Below are 21,107 nucleotides of genomic sequence, written 5' to 3'. Positions count from 1 at the left end.
GCTGAATTGCACTTGTAAAAGTTGCACAAAAATAACATGAAAGTAATAAAAAAGTTAAAAAAAAAAAGTAAGTCCAAGCTGGGGGATAACTGAGTTAAGTAGAGAGGCTGGTCACATTGCAGGATGCCGCCATTACTGGAGCCTTGTGCCTGGCAGCTTTCTGGTCCTTGTGTTCTGTGGGGCCCTTGTGGATGTTCTTCTGTTCCCCTTACAAATCAGGAATGATGCAGCATCAATGGCTCTGGATGCACCTTATGGTGCTACTCCAGCACTGGTTTTAGGGGGTTATAGATCCACCTAATACTCCCCCACTTCTCATTTAAATGCATCATATTGTAAAGACGCCCTCACACTCAGTGGTGTCCTCACTCCTGCCCTGATGCATTGATTTTGGATTGTTATCCAGGAATTTATTAGTTTGATTAAATAAATCCAAGATTTTATATTATTCAGGATTTTTTTAGTTTGATTAAATCTTTCCTATTAATAAAAATAGGAAGATATGTTTTCCTAATGGGGCATGCTGGCATCAATAGAAAGTTTTATTCAATTATTTATGTTTTATAAATAAGTAGGAAGGAATAAAATAGATTTTACACTTTACATTAAAAGTTCTGCAATTTTCCTGCATGTTATTTATCAATTCTTTACTATATCTGCTTGTTGCCATTAAGTTGGAACTTCCATTTTTTTACTTCTACAGGCTTGCTAGGATGCTTTGTACTTTGTATCAGTGATCCTTACATGACCTGAATAGATATTCAGCCTCTAGATATAAATAATGAAGGTTACTACTGAATAATGGCAAGCAGAGATCTTGAAAACCAGGAGGAATGAAGCCAAAAGGTGCAGACACCTTTTACAATTAAGTAAATTTGCTGAAAATGGAAATGTAGACCCTGATTCATAATTGTCCTTTTTTTTTTAAGTCACGTTTCTTTTTTGTCTTGTAGTATTTGTCATCACTTTTTTTTATTTTGCGCCAAATTCCTCAAAATGGCACATGTGCTTCATGAATTTTACACAAAATCACACTTACTCTTTTTTTTGGTTTTGACTCATTTTGCGACTATTTAGTGCAAAATGGTGAAAAAGTTGCATCAAAAGAAACTGGCATACATAAAATCACTTCGGGGAAGTGGGGCTGGGGGACATTTGTGCCAAATTTTGCAACTGTTTAAAAAGTCGCATTTGATGAATCAGCCTTAAACATTTGTAAAAGCCACATTGACATAAAAATCGGAAAAAAATAAACAACAAGAGAGGTTTTTTTTAAAAAAGGCGCAAATCAATTGATGAATTTGTAAATTTGCAGCAAATAAAAAAAAAGTTGCTTACTGAGAGGTAGCCAAAAAAACGCCGAAAATGCTATGATGAATTAAGCCCTTAGTTTAAATAACCAGGATTATAGACCCAACACATTGGACTTTATACATCATTGATGTCTGAATAGTATTCCATGAAATGTGGTCATTCCACCGTTAGATAAAATAAATAAAGAACGATAAGACTATGTCAGGACCACAAAAATTTTACAATGAAAAAAATTGTAGCCTGATCATAAACCATTCAGTCTTTGACGCAAATGGGAATTCTTCCACTTTGCAGGCGTGACAATTAGTGATTATAGCTAAAGGACTAATGAAGCAGATTTCTTCTGTCCACAGCAGACCATCATTGTGATTTGTAGCAGAGATGGCATCTTCAGTTACATTGTTCCCTCTTAGCACAATAATAATATCCATTGTTAAATTTCGCATTAAGGTAAATTATCACATTTATTATAATGAACGGACACTTAAAGGATACGTGACATGAAGTTATTTTGTATATAATGTACAAAGTATAATTTTGTCCCAGATCTTATTTAAAGGTGACCACACAAGTGAAATAAATGGTTGGCAGACAGATAGTTCTCCAGGCTTCTTCATAATCATGGACACTTAGCTTGGCCACAAAGACCATCTCTAGCTGTGGAGGGTCTAGAAGGTCTATGTTGACAGCAGAATGATATTATTCATGTTTTATTTCCCCTGTGTTGTTACTGCCGAGAAAATGGACACTTACTTCTGTGTTTCCCACAGATTACAGCTACAGCCCCCATACACTTTAGTGAGCTGTCGGTCGAAGGAAGGTTTGGCTGATCGTTCGGTCAGCAGCTGTCTCGCCTGATTATCTCCTCGAGTGAGCCGCTATCAGACATCTCTGGCAGCTTTTTTTCTATTAGCAAATAAAAGGATTATCAGTCTAAGGCCACAGCCCCACTATCAGTATTTGGTCAGTATTCGGTCAGTATTTTTTCTCAGGAGTGGGAGCCAAAACCAGGTGAGGAACAATCAGAGAAAAGGTATAATAGAAACAAGTCACCAATTCTGCATTTATCACCCACTCCTGGTTTTGGCTCCCACTCCTGAGAAAAAATACTGACCAAATACTGATAGTGGGGCTGTGGCCTAAAATTGAATATTCCAGACAAATCCTTATTTCCCCCAACGTCATTTGTCAGTGGCCCACATATACAATACACTGTTGGCTGAACCCATCGTTTTTGGAGGGTTCAGCCATTGTGGTGCCATGGGTTCAGTCCCAAAATTAATAAGTCACTGCTATTTTGTGATTAAGTAATAATCATTTGATTTTGCGGGGGAACTATCCACTGCATTTAGTCTGAGTGCAATCCGACAAAACATCGGATCGCACTCTATGCGGCCATGCACATGTCTGATATTTTCCTCTGACAGAGCCAGTCAGAAGAAAAAAAATCTCACCATGCCCGAGTTGAATCCGATTATCGGATCGCACTCAGCCACGCAAATCAATGAGTCAGTGGAAAAAATTGGGCTGCACTCGGATGACATCTGAGTGCAGTCTGATTTCCACAGACTGACGGAATGGAGAAGATGGAGATCTTTTTTCCCATCTTCTCTTTATCTGAGAAAATAGGATCAAACTGTAACCAAACTCTGATCAGAGTTTGATCAAAGTGTAAATAGCATAATCGGCCTGATTCTCTTGGATGAAAGGGAATACGCTGTGTGATCCTAGCCTTAGACTGTCTATACAGTATCTGATGCTTCACCGAGCACAACCATCTTGAAACTGGTAGAAATGGTACTAATCCTTTCCATTAGGTCTCAGTGTCCAGTATTGGACTGGGGTGCCAGAGGCCAGCCAATACCATTGATACTGGAGGCCCATTGTTCTGCTACATGCAATATTCCCTTACTCTCATTCATGGGGGAAAAACTTGCCTAAGTTGGTCACAAATAAATGGCCATGACATATGAGTACTTTTAGTAAGGTGGATCTGACACATGGGATTTCTTGATGAAGCACACATACAACTCTAAGTTAAAGCATAGGTTCCCTTTAATAATGACCAATTTCCCCTTTCTGTCTTGTTGGCAAACAACCAGTTTAATGGGAAAACACACTGAACCGACTAAGAGTTATGTTTCAGGAACTGAGCAGAGCAGTACAAACTGTAATTTCCAGGACTTAGATGTCTTTATTTTGTCATTTCTAGGTATGTATTCTGAGTGTTTTTCAGATGAATTGATTGAGCTGTATGTGCTGTATAAAGAGGAGCATAGGATCCTGACACTATGTAGTGGATGTGCAATAAGGCTGCAGTCTGTAATCACGAGAAAAATTATACATAAAAAGAAAATAATCATGTAATTTTTTTGTAATTCTTCACTATTTTCAAGATCTTTTTGCTGTCAGTGAATCAGAACATTATTGATTATATCCAAGGATTGAGCGCCTGTACTGACCTTAAAGTGAACCTGACGGCTGATTCATGCTGCCCAAACCACAAGCAGCATGAATCAGACACCAGTTGCATTTTTTCACCCATGCATTAACCCCTTTACCCTTGAAGGCTGTTTGCACGTTAATGACCAGGTCAATTTTTACAATTCTGACCAGTGGCACTTTATGAGGTAATCACTTTGGAACGCTACAACGGATCCCTGTGATTCTGAGATTGTTTTTTCGTGACAAGTTGTACTTCATAATAGTGGTAAAATTTCCCACATGTCTACTTTACATCAGCACAATTTTGGAATCAATTTTTTTTTTTTTGTTAGGAAGTTATAAGGGTTAAAAGTTGACCAGCGATTTCTCATTTTTTCAACAAAATTTATGAAACAATTTTTTAGGGTCCACATCACATTTGAAGTGACTTTGAGGGGTCTATATGACAGAAAATACCCAAAAGTGACACCATTCTAAAAACTGCACCCCTCAAGGTGCTCAAAACCACATTCAAGAAGTTTATTACCCTTCAGGTGCTTCACAGGAATTTTTGGAATGTGGAAGAAAACAATGAACATTTAACTTTTCTTTCACAAAAAATTTCCTTTAGACCCACATTTTTTTATTTTCGCAGGGGTAGCAGGATAAAATGGACCACAAAATTTGTTGTACAATTTCTCCTGAGAACGTCGATACCCCAATATGTGGGGTAAAATCACTGGGCACATGGCAGGGTTCGGAAGGGAAGGAGCACCATTTGACTTTTTGAATGTAACATTTGCTAATTAGCAGACGCCATTTTGCATTTGGGGAGCCCCTGATTTGCATAAACAGTGGCAACCCCCCACAAGTGACACCATTTTGGAAACTAGACACCTCAAGGAACTTATCTAGATGTGTGGTGAGCACCCTGGACCCACTTAGAGCCGTGAAAATAAAAAAATCAAACTTTTTTCACAAAAATGTTCTTTTAGCCCCAAATTTTTTATTTTCACAAGGGTAAGAGAAAAAAATGGACTCCAAAAATTGTTGTGCAATTTCTCCTGAGTACGCCAATACCCCATATGTGGGGGAAAAACAGAGTTTGGGTGCACGGCAGGGGTTCAGAAGGGAAGGAGCACTGTGTGACTTTTTGACCCAAAATTGGCTGGAATCGAGAGCGGACGCCATGTCGCGTTTGGGGAGCCCCTGATGCGGCTAAACAGTGGAAACTCCCCCACAAGTGACCCCGTTTTGGAAATTAGACCCCTCAAGGATTTTATCAAGGGGTATAGTGAACATTTTAAACCCAGGGGTACAACTCAGAATTTGATAACATTAGGTCATCATATTGAATAAGTTGTCATTAGTCTTGAGCGCAAGTGCTCGCTACTTGAGTTTGCATCTTGGATATGCACCATGTATCACGGGTGCTCGAGTGACATGCTCGAGTCCCCTCCCACATGTTTCACGGTTGTTAGACACCCCAAAAAAACATGTGGGGATTGCCCGTGCATGGCAGGCAATCCCCGCATGGTTTTTTTGGCTGGATAACAGCTGCAAAACATATGGGGCTGAGACTCGAGTATGTCACTAGGGCACCTGATGCAAATGCAAGTAGCGAGCACTTGTGCTCAACACTAGTCGCCATATTGTATTCATTTTTTTTTCTTTACTTTTGAAAAAATCCCAACCCCAACACAACCCCAACCATAGCACAACTCTAACCCCAACCCTAGCACAACCCTAAACCTAGCACAACCCTAACCCTAGCACAACCTTAACCCTAACACAACTCTAACACAAGCCTATTCCTAACCGTAACTCTAATCCTAGAGTTTATTTTTTACGCCGTTCCTCGTGTGGTATAAGTGATTAGACGACTTTATTCTTCGGGTCGGTGCAATTGCAGCGATGCCAGATTCATATCCGGTTTTTATGAGTGACAGCTGTTACACACTAAAAGACGTTTTTTTTTGCAGACTAGTTTTTGCATCGCCATATTTTGATAGCTATAATTTTACCATATTTCAGCCGACAGAGTAATGTAAGGGCTTGTTTTTTGCGGATGAAGTTGACGTTTTTATTGGTACCATTTTCGGGCACGTGACATTTTTTGATCGCTTTCTATTCTGATTTTTGGGAGGTAGAATAAACAAAAACCAACAACTCAGGATTTTTTTTTTATAAATGTGCCCCTGCTGTGTACTGTGTAATGGCTGTGTCTGACCGTGCAGGAACATGGTCTGTTCATACCACATCTCCTGTGCAGGGGAGGAAGCAAAAGATTATACAGACATTACAGCAGGGGATCGCAAATAATTATTTCTTTGAAGTAAAACATTGTTTATAAACAGGCAGGGAAATGTTTTACCTCACAAAAAGAATCAGCTGTGATCCCCTGCTGTAATGTCTGTATAATCTTTTGCTTCCTCCCCTGCCCAGGAGATGTGGTATGATCAGACCATGTTCCTGCACGGTCAGACACAGCCATTACACAGTACACAGCAGGGACACATGTATAAGATTATCTCAGCACAGGAACATTTTATTTAAACACATCCAATTGTGGAAGTTATTATTATTCCAAGATCTATTAATTAAAATTAACATTTGTTTGTGGGAAATTAAGTGCTTCAGCATTTTGAGAAAATATACTTAAAAAACCCAGATGGAGACCATGCTTCTTATAAATATAATCCACGAGGTGGGTCCCTGCTGTCTTCTCCCCAGCCCGCATCCCTAGACTCTCAGATCTCAACCTATGTGTGTGTATAAGATTAACCGGTCAGTCTAGGGGGAATGGGAGAGGTAGAAATCACCAAGGTCCTGCCTCTTGGACTAGTTATGCAAGAAGCATCGTCCCCTGTTGATCTTTGAATGTATGTTTTCCTTGAAATGCCGCTGCACTTCAGAGCAAAAATGCATCTGCAAATGTGTCTGAATCATGCTGCCTGTGGTTCAGGCAGCATGAATCTTATGAAAGGTTCTCTTTAAAAGGGTTGTCCAGGATTAGAACAACGTTGCTGCCATTTTCAGAAACAGTTCTACACCCGCTAACAAGTATGTGTAGTATGGCAGCTCAATCCTTTCATTAGTTTGATGGCAGGACCAAATACTCTTAAAGGGAGTCTGTCAAGACAGAATGACCATTCAAACCAAGTCTCTATCTCCACCCTCCCTCTTCTTTAATTGATAGCTATGGCTTTACAGAGCCAGAGAAGGGTGGAGATAGATGGAAAACAAGTAGGTGGGAAAGTGTATTTAAATGTTTGGCCTCTGCAAGGGTGCACCGAGCACCTGCATTTGATTTGAACAGTCATTTTGTGTTTACAGAATCCATTTAAAGGGGTGGTTCAGTACCTAAAATGCTGCTAACTACTTTTATAAATAGATTTATTGTACAGTACCCGACACTGTCTATCCTGCTAATTTCTAAATATGTTTTTTTATTTCCACTTCCTGTGACATTTCATTTGAGAGGAATCTCAAACGTGACGTCACAGGAGGCTGGGGCTGCACTCACTTCCATATAGCACCTATTGCCCCTCCAGGAACATAACATCATCAAGGGGCAGCGCTGTAACTTCTTACTACAGATTCTTGCGTTATCGCCCTCTGAAGATGTCTTGGATCCATGATGATAGAAGCTGTGGGAGAGGTGAGTGCACGCCAACACTCTGCTCTCATCTCCGCCACCCCTGCTTCTAACTGTGAAACAAGACATTGTCAAGGGGTGGTGATAGAAGCATTGAGTGACCACCTCCTGATGATGATTTGTTTGAGGGCGGTGCTATAAACTGTAGGGGTGTCACTCAGTGTTTCTATCTCCGTCTCCTGATGATGTCTTCTTTGACAGATAGAGCAGCGGCAGCGGAGACAGAAGTAGAGTGCTGGCGCTGCACTCACCTCTCCCACAGCTTCTATCAGCACGGTGGAGCCAGAACATCTTCAGAGGGTGGCAATGCAAGAAATTGTAGTAAGTTACTGCAGCACTGAGCCCTGATGAAGTCCTGTTTCAGGTGGGGGTGATAGATGCTGCAGGGAAATAAGTGCAACCCCAGCCTGTAACATCCTAACATCCCATTTTAGACTCCTCTCAAGTGGAACATCACAGGATGTGAAGTAAAAAAACATATTTAAAGAGTAGTTAGATAGGGAGAAGTACAGGGAATTTTAAAAAATAAAGCCAATTACAAAAGTCGTTAGGGTGTAAAGATAGCTATTTAGAAAGGACATTTTAGGCACTGGACTACCCCTTTAAGCATTGCCTTTCTATGCTTTACCATTTCTTTTTCACCTACATAGTGAGTTTTCTGAGTGATTAGGACATGATATGTGACAGTTTTATTTAGTGATTTTTCAGTTCTTTAAGGAAAACAGTGAAGACTGTCCGATATTTTTTTACTAGTTTGTTACATATAGATATACACTGTGTGCAGAATTATTACGCCAGTGATACTTTTGACTATAGTCTAATTTTTATGCAGATTATCCAACTCCAAGCTGTATAAACTTGAATGCTTATTGGATGAAACCGATCAGGTGATGTGTATTTATGTAATGAGGGAGAGTGAGGCCTAAGGATACAACAAACACACTTTATCAAGGTGTGCAGAATTACTAGGAAGCTTGTTTTCCTCAGCCAAAATTGGCTGAAAAGGAAATTTAACTGACTCTGAAAAGTCAAAAGTTGTGAAAAGTTTTACAGAGGGATGCAGCACTCTTGAAATTGCTACAATATTGGGACATGATCACAGAATCATCAAAGGTTTTTCTGCAAATAGTCAACAGGGTCGTGAAAAAACGTGATCCATATTAGTGAACACACAGAACATATGATCAGTAGGGTCAATTAGTTTTTTTTATTTAATCTATAAGAAATAAACCCTAGTAGTGAGTGATCGGTTTACAAGTGACATTGTCTTCTGCTAGACTTTTAGGTCCTATAATTGTCTTAGAGTCCAAGCCCATGGTAGGATCCTATGTTGGGCCACCCCAACCCAGATTTTCGAACACTACTACTCATATACTAAATGGTGCCATGTATGGACCACAATGCCAGGACTGACCGTGGGTCTCCTAATCTGAATTTACAATGCATACATGCCAAGGAAGCTATAAATTCCGGTCTACAGACCTGCGATCAGTTCAGGAATTGTGGTCCATATACAGACTGTGAATTATGGCCATCTGACTCTAGACTAGGCCAAATTCATAATATATTTTTATTAACAGAGATTAAATGGGTTGCTCATAAAAATCACCTTTGCCTGTATGCCCAATTCGAATAAAGACGCAAAGGTAGGGGTCTCCCTCTCTGGATCCCACTCTATGTGGACATATTTTATATATCTATTTACATTTTTGTAAATGTTTTCAAAAATATTATTTTACATAGCTGTAGGTTTACTGCTATCCACAGACGCTGGAGACAAAGAAAAAGATGGATGTGGAATCGGGATTACTTCATGGGATTATTTCATTAATAAATGGGTGTACTAGGTGTGGGGGAGTCTTTATTCAAATTATTTTTTTTTCTGTGTATGTTTATTTTTACTACTGGGTTAGTAATGGGGGTGTCTAGCTGGTTTTTAAAAATAGGGGGGCCACACGCCGTTTTTTTAAATGTATTTATTTATTACTAATAAATAAATGAAAAATACTAATAAATAAATAAGTGAAAAAACGAACGGTGTGGGGTCCCTCTTATTTTTAATAGCCAGCCAAGGGAAAGCAAACAGCTGTGAGCTGGTCTTATTATTCTGAGAAGGGGCCAATATCCATGGACCTTTCCAACCTATTAATTTCAGATCACAGCTGTCTGTTTTGCCTTTACTGGTTATTAAAAATGGGGGGACCCTAACAAAAAAATGATGTGGGCTCCTCCCTATTTTAAAAACCAGCTAAGGCAAAGCAGACAGCTGGGGACTGATATTAACAGGCTGGGAAAGGCCATGGATATTGGCCCATTCCCAGCCTAATAAGACCAGACCGCAGCCACCCCAGAAATGGTGCATTCATTAGATGCGCTAATTCTGGCGCTTAGCCTCGGCTCTTCCTGATTGCCCTGGTGCGGTGGCAATCAGAGTAATGGAATTGTGGGGTTCTTGTCAGCTCTGTAATGTCCGCTGACATCAAACCCAGGGGTTAGTAATGCAGAGGCATCTATAAGACACCCCCATTGCTAATCTCGTAGTAAAAAGCAATAAACCCACACAGAGAAAAATCCCTTAATTGTACAAAGCACTCCCTGACCCTCTTTTACCCATTTATTACCTTTAAAAATAAAATAATCTTAAGGGGTCCACCGTAAATGCATCCCGCGTTCCAGAATGATCCCCGACTCTGCTACATCCAGATGCAGTGCTGAGCTATGACATCAGTAATGTGACCGCTCAGCACGGCAGCCGGATGCAATGACAGTAGCTTGTCAATCTAGATGCTGCATCCGAGCGTTGATGTCAGTAAGGTTATCACAATTCACAGCCAATGAACTGTGGTAACCTTACTGACGTCACCGCTCGCAGCGCTGCCTCATCTATGTGATGTGTGCAGTGTGCTGTCTTCCCTGTGTGTGCTTTGTTGTCCGCTTAGATGACTAGTAAAGATGCAGGGGCGGCGCTGGTCTCTTGCATCACTGGGTATAGATTAAATGGGACCTAACAGCTGATACATGCGCTTCGATCCCCGGGAGTTGTGTATCAGGCACTGGCTGTATGATCTTAGCCATATACAGTATGTTTAGCTCGTAAACACTGCGATGTTTCTGAGAAAATTATACTTTAAAAGTGGCCGGGGACTGAGCTGCATTGAAGACTAGCAGAAAAGGCGCATCCCTGGTGGCGTCTCCCCTTGATAAGTATTGGAGAGCCCAGTCAATCTAGGGAAGTGGGCAGGGAGAAGCTTTTGAAGTATGTTTTTTTTATATCAAAAACAGTGTTTAGTAAGTACCCTATGTTATTTATATGCACTATTGCTTTTTACTTACTTATAGTGTAGCACCCTGAGGATTCGGCTGCTACAGGGGTATTGCACCTCAATCCAGAGGTGTGATATTCCACTCCCGGGTAAGGATGGAGTGTGGAACTGAGCTCGGTAGGCTGCATGCACTACACACATCCCATTTCCGAGGAACAGGCCGACGGTACTCCCACTTAGAAATGTGCAGGTACGACCGAGTCTGTTCCTGGCTGGAGTGGGAGGGGGGTGGAACATCCCAAGTAGTGTAGGGGCAGATAGGGGGAGCAGCCTGGGTAAAGATAGGAGCTCATTGGGTGCTGGTCACCTGAGCTCACACATAGAGGGTGTATATAAGGTGGGCACCAACTAAGATCAGGGTCAGATGCAGAGAACAAGTCAGATGCAGAGAACAAGTCAGTTGGAGACAGCAAGACAGCTGCAGAGGAGCAGACAGCAAGCAGAGAGGAAGTCAGCCTGCAGCAAGGGAGAAGAGAGACCCTGAGTGAGAGAGGAGCAGAGAAGGAGTACCCAGAGGGGAGAACAGAGAGGACCCAAGAACCCAAATTAAAGCACCGGGTGAGGAGTCGGCACAGGGTACCGGAACCCAAGCTGGTGGGGGCAGAAAACACACCCTAGCCAGAGACCGGAGACCGTGGGCAGCGTTTGCCACGGCCACCCACCACATCCACCCCGAAGGCACACCACATGAAGGGTCAGGGAACCCAGGGCCAAGGGTGTCCCAACAGAAGGCCCGAGGGAGCTGGACCTAGGTGGATCACTGGTGGGGACGGCCAGAGAACGGGACAGAAGGAGAGCTCAGGGCCACGCTCCGGACTTGTTTGGGGGTTGGCTGGATCCAGGACCTGGTGGACGCAGCACGGCTCGGGTGGTCACTCGAAGCTGGAGTGACCAGTACAACATCTGCAGTAAGTAAACACCCTTAACTGCACAACCCGACTCTGTCTTCATTGCCGTCTGCACTGCACCACCACAACCCCCATCCTCTGCACCTGTCCTCCCTGAGGCTATACCCCTCCCGTTGGGGGTTATCCCACCAAGCTGCGCACCCACCATCAGCCTCAGCGGACCCTGCTGCAGCGGCGGCCACAGTGACCGCATCACAACGGGTGGCGTAGTCGACACAAAAGAACTCTTAATAACATCTGTAGGACTGCCACATAACACTGAGCTTGACGCCCTGGGCACGGGGCCGGGTCACAGCCGCTCGGAGACTACAACCCCCCATCTGATCCGGTGACGGGTATTCCCCTCAAAAAGGAATATGTCCCAGGGGGCGCGTCAACTTTGGCGTAGTCGGCAGGATTACGTGCCCGCAACACCCGGGTACTGCGTGCCTGAAGAAAAGTGCAAGTTTACCTCAGAAAGAAGTCTCCCGCCGGTTCCGGAGGGTCCACGCCATCGGACTCCATCACCAGTCGTTTCCCGCCGATTGTCCGCCATTTCCAACTTGTTCCCGCCATCTGCAGAGTTTCCCGCCACTGGGCGACGCTTCCCGCCAAAACCGCAGATTTCCCGCCTTGGAAGAGCAGCGGACGCCATTATGGGCGTGCCAAAGGAGGGCAAGAGGCCACCTCCCATCGTGGGCCAGGACAGAAAATGGCGCCAAAAGTGGAAACCGCCCCCACCAACAGAGACTGTGATGCTGGAGGTGTCTGTCAGCGTGAAAGAACTACCCCTGGAGCTGACAGTCACCGAGTTGCCCCGGGACCGCCCTCGAAGTGGGAGGAGACGAAAGAAAAGAGCAAAGATGGGTGCCGCCTGGAGCAGTCTGGAGCGAGCGCACCCGGAGGCAAGAAGTCTAACGAGGAGTAGCGGAGAAGCTTACCCGGATATGGAGAGAAAGCAGAACAGCACCGGCCCGCTGGCCAGGAGTCTGCTAAAGACCGAGGAAGGAGAGCAGAGCAGCACCGGCCCGCTGGCCAGGAGCCTGCTGGAGGAAGAGCAGAGCAGCACCGACCCGTTGGTCAGGAGCCTGCTAGACACCACGACCCCACTAGGCCTAGTGGAGGTCCTTGCACAGCTCCCCCGAGACCGGGAGTGTGCGCAGACTGCCCTGGAGGGCCTCGCACGGAGGATGGCCCGGGTACAGCGCGAGATATTGGCGGAATGGAGCCGGGAGATGGCCCAGCAAGCTGAAACCAAGACGCAAGCTGAAACCAAGACCCGGAGCACGCCAGCCGAGATGAGGAAGGAGACCGCCTCTGAGGATGGCGCGGGAGGACCCAAGGCCGGAGACGGCGCCGAGAAGGGAGCCGAACGCATGGAGGCAGGTAAAGGGGACGCCTATACCCCAAGCCGTGACACCGCTTACCTGCCCCAGCTCCCCGTCGCAGAGCCCGAAAGTCCCCCTGCTGTGCCCGAAAACGCCATGTCACCGACGCAGACTAGGCCCCAACCGGAAGCCGCCGCCGCGACCCCTGTGACGTCACGCGCCTCGACCCGGGGCGTGACAAAGCAGGAAATACCACCAGCCTGGTCGCAAGGCCTAGAACCCCCGGGCGCCGAATCACCAACAGCGCCCCCTACCTCCGCGGAGCTTCCGGCCTGGCCGCAAGGCCAGGTAGCCCAGGGCGCCGCCGTCCTAACGGTGCCCTTCACCTTCCAGGTGCCCCAGGCCTGGCCGCAAGGCCTGGGCAACCCGGGCGCCACCACCACCGCGCCCGCACCCGTAAAACCAAGGGTGCCGCGTCTGGGAGAGGACTTGTTTGCCCAGCACACGTGGCCGGACGGGCAGCCTTTCATCTGGCCCCAGAAGTATTACGAACTGGAGCACCAGAGGAGGGTTGGGGCCATGTGTGCACCCCTGATTCCGGCTCCGAAGCCCGTAATAAGGATCTCGCCCCCGCTAGCGGAAGCACAGTTTGAGTGGGACCCCACCGGAGAAGATCTAATGGGGTTCACTCAGGAAACTAGGGCAGCTGCAGCAGAGCGTGCGGAGTGCTGCCGCCAACAGCTCGAGGAGTTTTCGAGGGAGCGGAGAGAGAGGCGGGTCCGGGAACAACAGGCCCAAATAAGGAGCGCCGAGCAAAAGAGCCGGACCAGGAGGGACCCCCGTGCAGCGCACAGTCCCCGTACCACCGGGACTGTAATCAAGTTCAACCAGCAGCATGGGTGGGGCTTCATTCGAGACAACAACACCCCCGGCGACGTCTTTGTCACGCGCAGAGACGTGGAGTCCCATCTGCCGGAGGGGCACAGAGGTCGTGACCTCTACATCGGGGACGAGGTCACCTTTACCCGGCACAAGTGTGCCAAAGGACCTTACGCCCTCCACGTACATCGCCTGACGGAGGAGGAGTTGCGGTGCGAGGAGGAGGAGCAAGAGGACCCGGACGGGTCTGAAGTAACAACCAGCTGTAAGCAAAGAGCAGGAGGAAGACGCCGTTGAGTGCGGCAGAGCAAGTGATGTAAATAGTTACCCGACCGGGTACCAAAGAAACTGTTGATACTTATATATAGTCCCCGTTGGGACCAGCTGAGTGAACTGTTTACCCGTTAACCCCTTAATCCCACAGGCTGAGGACTGTGAGCAGCCATTCCCTTCCCTCTTCCTGGCCGAGGACTGAGAGCGGCCATATCCCCTTGTATATAGTTGCGCTTCCTAAAGCGCCCCCTACCGGTTTTATAGGAAAACCATTTTTCTAGAGAAACTGTTGCATTTTTCCCGGGCACACGTTGCACAGTGTCCGGAGGAGGAGCTAGAAGCGAGGAAAAGTCTACAAGAATGTTTTATATGAAAAGTTTTATTGATATATATATATATAATGTTTTATATGATGTTTTATATGTTTATGCAAAAATTGTATGTTTGTGGTGTTTATTCTTTTACAGCCCGAGGACGTGCTGTGATTTACCAGGGGGGAATGTAGCACCCTGAGGATTCGGCTGCTACAGGGGTATTGCACCTCAATCCAGAGGTGTGATATTCCACTCCCGGGTAAGGATGGAGTGTGGAACTGAGCTCGGTAGGCTGCATGCACTACACACATCCCATTTCCGAGGAACAGGCCGACGGTACTCCCACTTAGAAATGTGCAGGTACGACCGAGTCTGTTCCTGGCTGGAGTGGGAGGGGGGTGGAACATCCCAAGTAGTGTAGGGGCAGATAGGGGGAGCAGCCTGGGTAAAGATAGGAGCTCATTGGGTGCTGGTCACCTGAGCTCACACATAGAGGGTGTATATAAGGTGGGCACCAACTAAGATCAGGGTCAGATGCAGAGAACAAGTCAGATGCAGAGAACAAGTCAGTTGGAGACAGCAAGACAGCTGCAGAGGAGCAGACAGCAAGCAGAGAGGAAGTCAGCCTGCAGCAAGGGAGAAGAGAGACCCTGAGTGAGAGAGGAGCAGAGAAGGAGTACCCAGAGGGGAGAACAGAGAGGACCCAAGAACCCAAATTAAAGCACCGGGTGAGGAGTCGGCACAGGGTACCGGAACCCAAGCTGGTGGGGGCAGAAAACACACCCTAGCCAGAGACCGGAGACCGTGGGCAGCGTTTGCCACGGCCACCCACCACATCCACCCCGAAGGCACACCACATGAAGGGTCAGGGAACCCAGGGCCAAGGGTGTCCCAACAGAAGGCCCGAGGGAGCTGGACCTAGGTGGATCACTGGTGGGGACGGCCAGAGAACGGGACAGAAGGAGAGCTCAGGGCCACGCTCCGGACTTGTTTGGGGGTTGGCTGGATCCAGGACCTGGTGGACGCAGCACGGCTCGGGTGGTCACTCGAAGCTGGAGTGACCAGTACAACATCTGCAGTAAGTAAACACCCTTAACTGCACAACCCGACTCTGTCTTCATTGCCGTCTGCACTGCACCACCACAACCCCCATCCTCTGCACCTGTCCTCCCTGAGGCTATACCCCTCCCGTTGGGGGTTATCCCACCAAGCTGCGCACCCACCATCAGCCTCAGCGGACCCTGCTGCAGCGGCGGCCACAGTGACCGCATCACAACGGGTGGCGTAGTCGACACAAAAGAACTCTTAATAACATCTGTAGGACTGCCACATAACACTGAGCTTGACGCCCTGGGCACGGGGCCGGGTCACAGCCGCTCGGAGACTACAACCCCCCATCTGATCCGGTGCCGGGTATTCCCCTCAAAAAGGAATATGTCCCAGGGGGCGCGTCAATAGCAGGGTATATGTTCATTTTGTTTCTATCTCCTTTTTTGTCTACATTGGAAACTAGTAGAAAAGGTGAATCCCCAGTGGCTTCTCCCTGCCCGCTGCCTGAATTGATATGTATTGGAGAGACCTGTCAATCCAGGGCAGCCGGCGGGGAGAAACTTTTCACGCATATGTTTTTATCTGAAATGCTGCAGCATTTCAGAGTCAAACATAAATACAGCTAACATCATACCGCCTAGATTGGGCAGCATGTATTAGTTTTCAGGTTCACTTATAATTGAAGCACAATCCACCCACAGTTCAAGTTGCTGATACTTAAAAAATGAATTATATGTCCCTTGCAGATTGTGAGCCCTCGCGGGCAGGGTCCTCTCTCCTCCTGTACCAGTCGGTGACTTGTATTGTTCATGATTATTGTACTTGTTTTTTATTATGTATACCCCTTTTCACATGTAAAGCGCCATGGAATAAATGGCGCTATAATAATAAATAATAATATGTAACTGTGAAATGTACAAGCATGAAAACATGTCACTATAAAGCAATAACAACAGGAATCAATAAGGGAGACTGGTTGAACAAAAATGGAACCAAAAGAGTAAGTTAATTTCCAAAAGTTCATTCCTATTGGTTTATGACCTTTTAAAAATACTGCTGATGGCTAAAATAAGTTAAAAAATGAAAAATTCTAATTGATTTATTGATGTGTCCAAAATTTTTGTGGAAGTAAAATCTATGATAAATCATCTGTTTGTAGTATTTGTAGTTCGTGTGGAGAAAATGACAGCCTTGAATTGTGAAATGTATTCACTGGCATGTGCAATAGGTTTTCTTGGTTTGAGTGTCTTGCTTCACTGATTCTGAGCTAAACTGAGACTTCCTAAAAATTATTTTTATCTAAAATGAACCATGACACTGTATGTATGAAATTTTAGATGAAGTGAAACGGAAGTTGCTGCTACAATCTAATGATAACTTTACTTTAGTGGAAACTATACTACAGTTTCTAATTGAGGTCGATAAGCCATAACAGATACCGATGTGTAATAAACAGATCACACACATGGAAGAAAACTTTCCATTTGTTATGTCTGAACTGCATTTAAAATCTGGACTCTCCGGCACCCTAGATTTGATTCGACTGAGTAAAATTTGGCCCAAAATGATTCTGTCCCAAAAAAATGTTTGTTATGTTTTTAGGTCTCTCCAGACTCTGAAGCTCAGTAAACGGAGAGCCAGTAAGGCGTTAAAAAAATAATAGATGATTACACTCATCTGTCTCAGTTTCACCCCAAGCCTTTCCTGTTGCCACATCTTCCTGCCTGCGCTTTTGCTCTCTTTGGGTCTTTGGTCTTCTTGTCTTCAATCTTCTCATCTCCAGCATTCTTCTTTGGTTTTCCATGGGGCCACATTGTGAGGACTAGTCGGCACCAGAAAATCCAAGGCAGAAGACTGAAGATGAGAAAAGTGTAAGACCAACGACGAGAAGACTGGTGATCAGAGTAGTTTATTCATTTTTAACACCTTCCAAATCTTATAAGTAGCCCAGTAGTGTAGTTATAGGGGGTGTGGTTGCCCCAGGCCTCGTGCTCAGAGAGGCCCACCTGGCGGTACCCTTAACTATAACCATATCTATATCAGCGTGCAGCAGGGAGACATGATCTCCCTGCACTACCGCTCCCTGTTCTGTATACTGCAGGTCGCTTTAGGTCTGTGGTCTACAGAATGGCAGGGGGATGTAGTGTCAGAAGCGCTGGCGAGCTGGCGCATGCACAGCGATGTCATTGCACTGCACCTGGACTCTGAAGACCAGTGTGTGTGCCAGCGCTTTCTAGGTGAACTCTTTAGGATCCTGAATTATGTGAGTATTGCATGTTTTTTGTTTTTCTTAAAATGTGTGGTGTGACTGTGGGGGCATCTTAAAGTATTGGGGTCCCTCCTACATTGTAAGGGCTAGTATGGGAGGCCCTCATACAGTGTGGGGGCTACTGTGGGGAGCACTCAAAGTGTGGTGGGTATTATAGAGTGTGGATGCAAATGTAGGGGCCATTATGTGCGTGGGAGCAAATGTGGAGACCATTATTATCAATGAAAAAACAAGGGGAAAGGGAAAGGGAAAACGTATGTCAGCTCACCATGTAATAGCCAGACTCATCCAGTCCCAATGAAGTCTTGCAGCGGAGACGCCCAGGTCATGGGCTACCAAGGTTCAAGTAATAAGAAAGCAAGCAAAGATGTCTCCAGCAGGACCAGGGTTGTATATATCTTGTTAAAACTTCACTTTTAATTTCAAATTGTAAAAGCCAAGGATGAGTTACAGAATGAGCAATATAGCGGCTCTTAGGTACAGCACATTCCAACGCGTTTCGGCTAAACCTTATTCATGGAACCATTATTATCACGTCTCCACCAGAACCTGCTCCTGCTACTTCTGCTTCTGTACTGCTGTATTCACTCTGCTGGCAGTGCTGGTGATAGAGGAGATGTCGGAACCAGAAGCTCTAGATGCCGGACTCTGTCCAGCCACTAAGGTTAGAGTGGCTAGGACCTGTAGTGCCGTCCAGTCTGGATGGTGGGATGCCGGACTCTGTCCAGCCACTAAGGTTAGAGTGGCTGGGACCTGTAGTGCCGTCCAGTCTGGATGGTGGGATGCCGGACTCTGTCCAGCCACTAAGGTTAGAGTGGCTGGGACCTGTAGTGCCGTCCAGTCTGGATGGTGGGTGTGTGTGCTGTTCAGTGGAAGTTATCAGCTCCCTGCTCCAGCCAATTGGAGAGTACCACGCCATATTAAGGCTTCCAAGTTGCTGCTGGAAGCTGCCAGATATAGCGTAGTATTTCCCTGGCTAGGTGTGCATCTTCTGCTTCTGTTTGGTTTAGTGTATTTCTGTTTTGACCTCGGCTTGTTTTTGACTATTCTTACCGATCTTGATTTTGTCCTTGACATGAATTCTCGGCTCTGACCCTGTTTGGCGACCTCTCCTACCTCCGGATAGCAGCCCTTCCATGGTAGCATTCCACTGGGTCCTATTGTAAAACCAAATCCCTGTACAGGGGTTAAAATGTATTGGGATTTCTCTGGAGTCTGCCAGACGGAGTGGCTTGTGCCAAATCTGTCCAAGGCAGCCTTCTGAGCCTGTGGCCTCAGGTAGATGTTACAATTATATACCGTGGATGAAAATGTGGAGGCCACTATAAAACATGAAAGAAAGTTTGCAGTGGCGCTATGCTTGTCCCCATTAAAGAAGCAGGTTCATAGGCCGGCACCACACAAGCACCGTTCATCTTTTCACAAGCGTGGACCTATGACACAGGACTCTCCGCAAGTTCAGTGCTGCACTAGAACTTCAGCATACAGGATCCTCCGCCAACCTAACGCAGCTATAGGACCACCTGTACCCCTGTATTCACTACAGAGTGCAGCGCAACATCGGTACTTTAAAACACAGGATGACCTGCGCAAATAGGATTCCCTGCATCTATACACTCGCATTGAACTCTAAGAACAGATCGCAGCTATCATAGATCGTGAACAGGTAAAGAGAGCTGTTATTCATTTATTCAGCTACCCTGTGTCACATTTTGAACAGTTGCTTTTACTTAATAATTATCTAGATCTCCCCCTTTTTAGCGCATCTCAGTTTTTGTATATAATCACTATAAATCATGGTTGCAAATGTGGGGGCCATTATACAGTGTGGGTACAAATGTGGCAGCCATTATACAGTGTGGGTACAAATGTGGCAGCCATTATACAGTGTGGGTACAAATGTGGGACTATTATACAGCATGGGTGCAAATGTGGGGATCAACATACAGTTTTGGAGGCCATTATCCAGTGTGGGAGCTAATGTGAGGGCCATTACACAATGTGGGAGCTAATGTGAGGGCCATCACAGTGTGGGGACTATTGAGAGGTCCATCATACAGTATGAGGGCCATTAAACAGCATGGGAGCTAACGTGAGGGCCATTATGCAGTTTGGAAGCTTCTGTGGGGGCACTCATAAAGTGTAGGTACTAATGGGGGGTCCATAATACAGTGTGGGGCCTACTGTAGAGGCCAATATACAGTGTGGGTACTACTGTGGGGGTTATTGTACTGGGTTTTGGGGGAGCAATGAGGACATCATACTGTGCATAGGGGACCTGTGGGCCCATCATACTATGTATAGGGGAGCTGTGGACCCACCATACTGTGTATAGGGGAGCTGAAGACCCATCATACTATTTATAGGGGAGCTGTGGGGACATAATACTCTGTATATGAGAGCTGTGGGTCCATCATAATGTGTATAGGGGATCTGTGGGTCCACCATACTGTGTATAGGAAGCTTTTACTTTGCAAGGGGCACAGTGGTGTAGTAAAAAGAGCACAGTTTTTGTGCCACACAGCTGGGGCAGTAATAGGAACACATGTGGCAGCAGCAGCTCAGTATTTGGGTATCAGTAGGATGAGGAGATTGTGCAGGTAGGGAATGAATGGGGATGGTGCTGGAAATGCGAGAAGTATCATAAAGAATGTCAGCTGTAAGTCACTATCTGTAACTGTACTGTAATCTTATACATGATCTGCAGGACTGGTATCTATCAATATATGATCATCATATGGTAATAATATCAGTGTTGGTCTTTGTATAGAGATTTATTTTCAGTAATATCATGGTCATCGACTGAGGTTCCTCTGAAGCCACAATTAGGGCATGCTACCGTAGTTATAATCAAGGTTACCTGGTTAGAGTGCTCCCCCCCCCCGAGCTGAACCTCTAGTTACGCCTCTGAAATGGCCCCTTCTGAGGAAGCAAACACAAAACGTGTGTCGGGAGTTATTCTAGTGGACACGCTGCCTGGAAATAGGAGTGTGAAGGATGGCACTAGAGTCATTATTATGTCAGACGGATCACGTAATTCGGTCTCCCAACTTTCACCAATGTGACGTTCCGCACCCTCCGGGGACACGTAAGGTCGGATTGGTACAGTTCTACACAGACACCCCCTGTCCGCACGGGTGGAGTGACAGGGTGTGGCCCACACAGTCACTCACGTGGCACCACACTCACCCACAACCATGACAGGCTGAGAGGCCCCTTTCACTAGCACAAGTAAAACAGTGACTGGTCAGCCCGGTAGGACTGCCATCAGTTCCTCGTTCGATATACGCCAGGTGCGTTAACAGGTTTATATCGGGCCAGAAACCAGCCCCTGGAAAGTTAAACCGAGGAACGGATGTGTGGAATCGTGGATTGTGATAAAAGAGCA

This window comes from Phyllobates terribilis, unplaced genomic scaffold (genome assembly GCF_046119375.1).
Source record: "Phyllobates terribilis strain yellow unplaced genomic scaffold, ASM4611937v1 Scaffold_5__5_contigs__length_657084704, whole genome shotgun sequence".
Lineage (NCBI taxonomy): Eukaryota > Metazoa > Chordata > Amphibia > Anura > Dendrobatidae > Phyllobates > Phyllobates terribilis.
Note: the sequence above shows the minus strand (reverse complement) of the source record.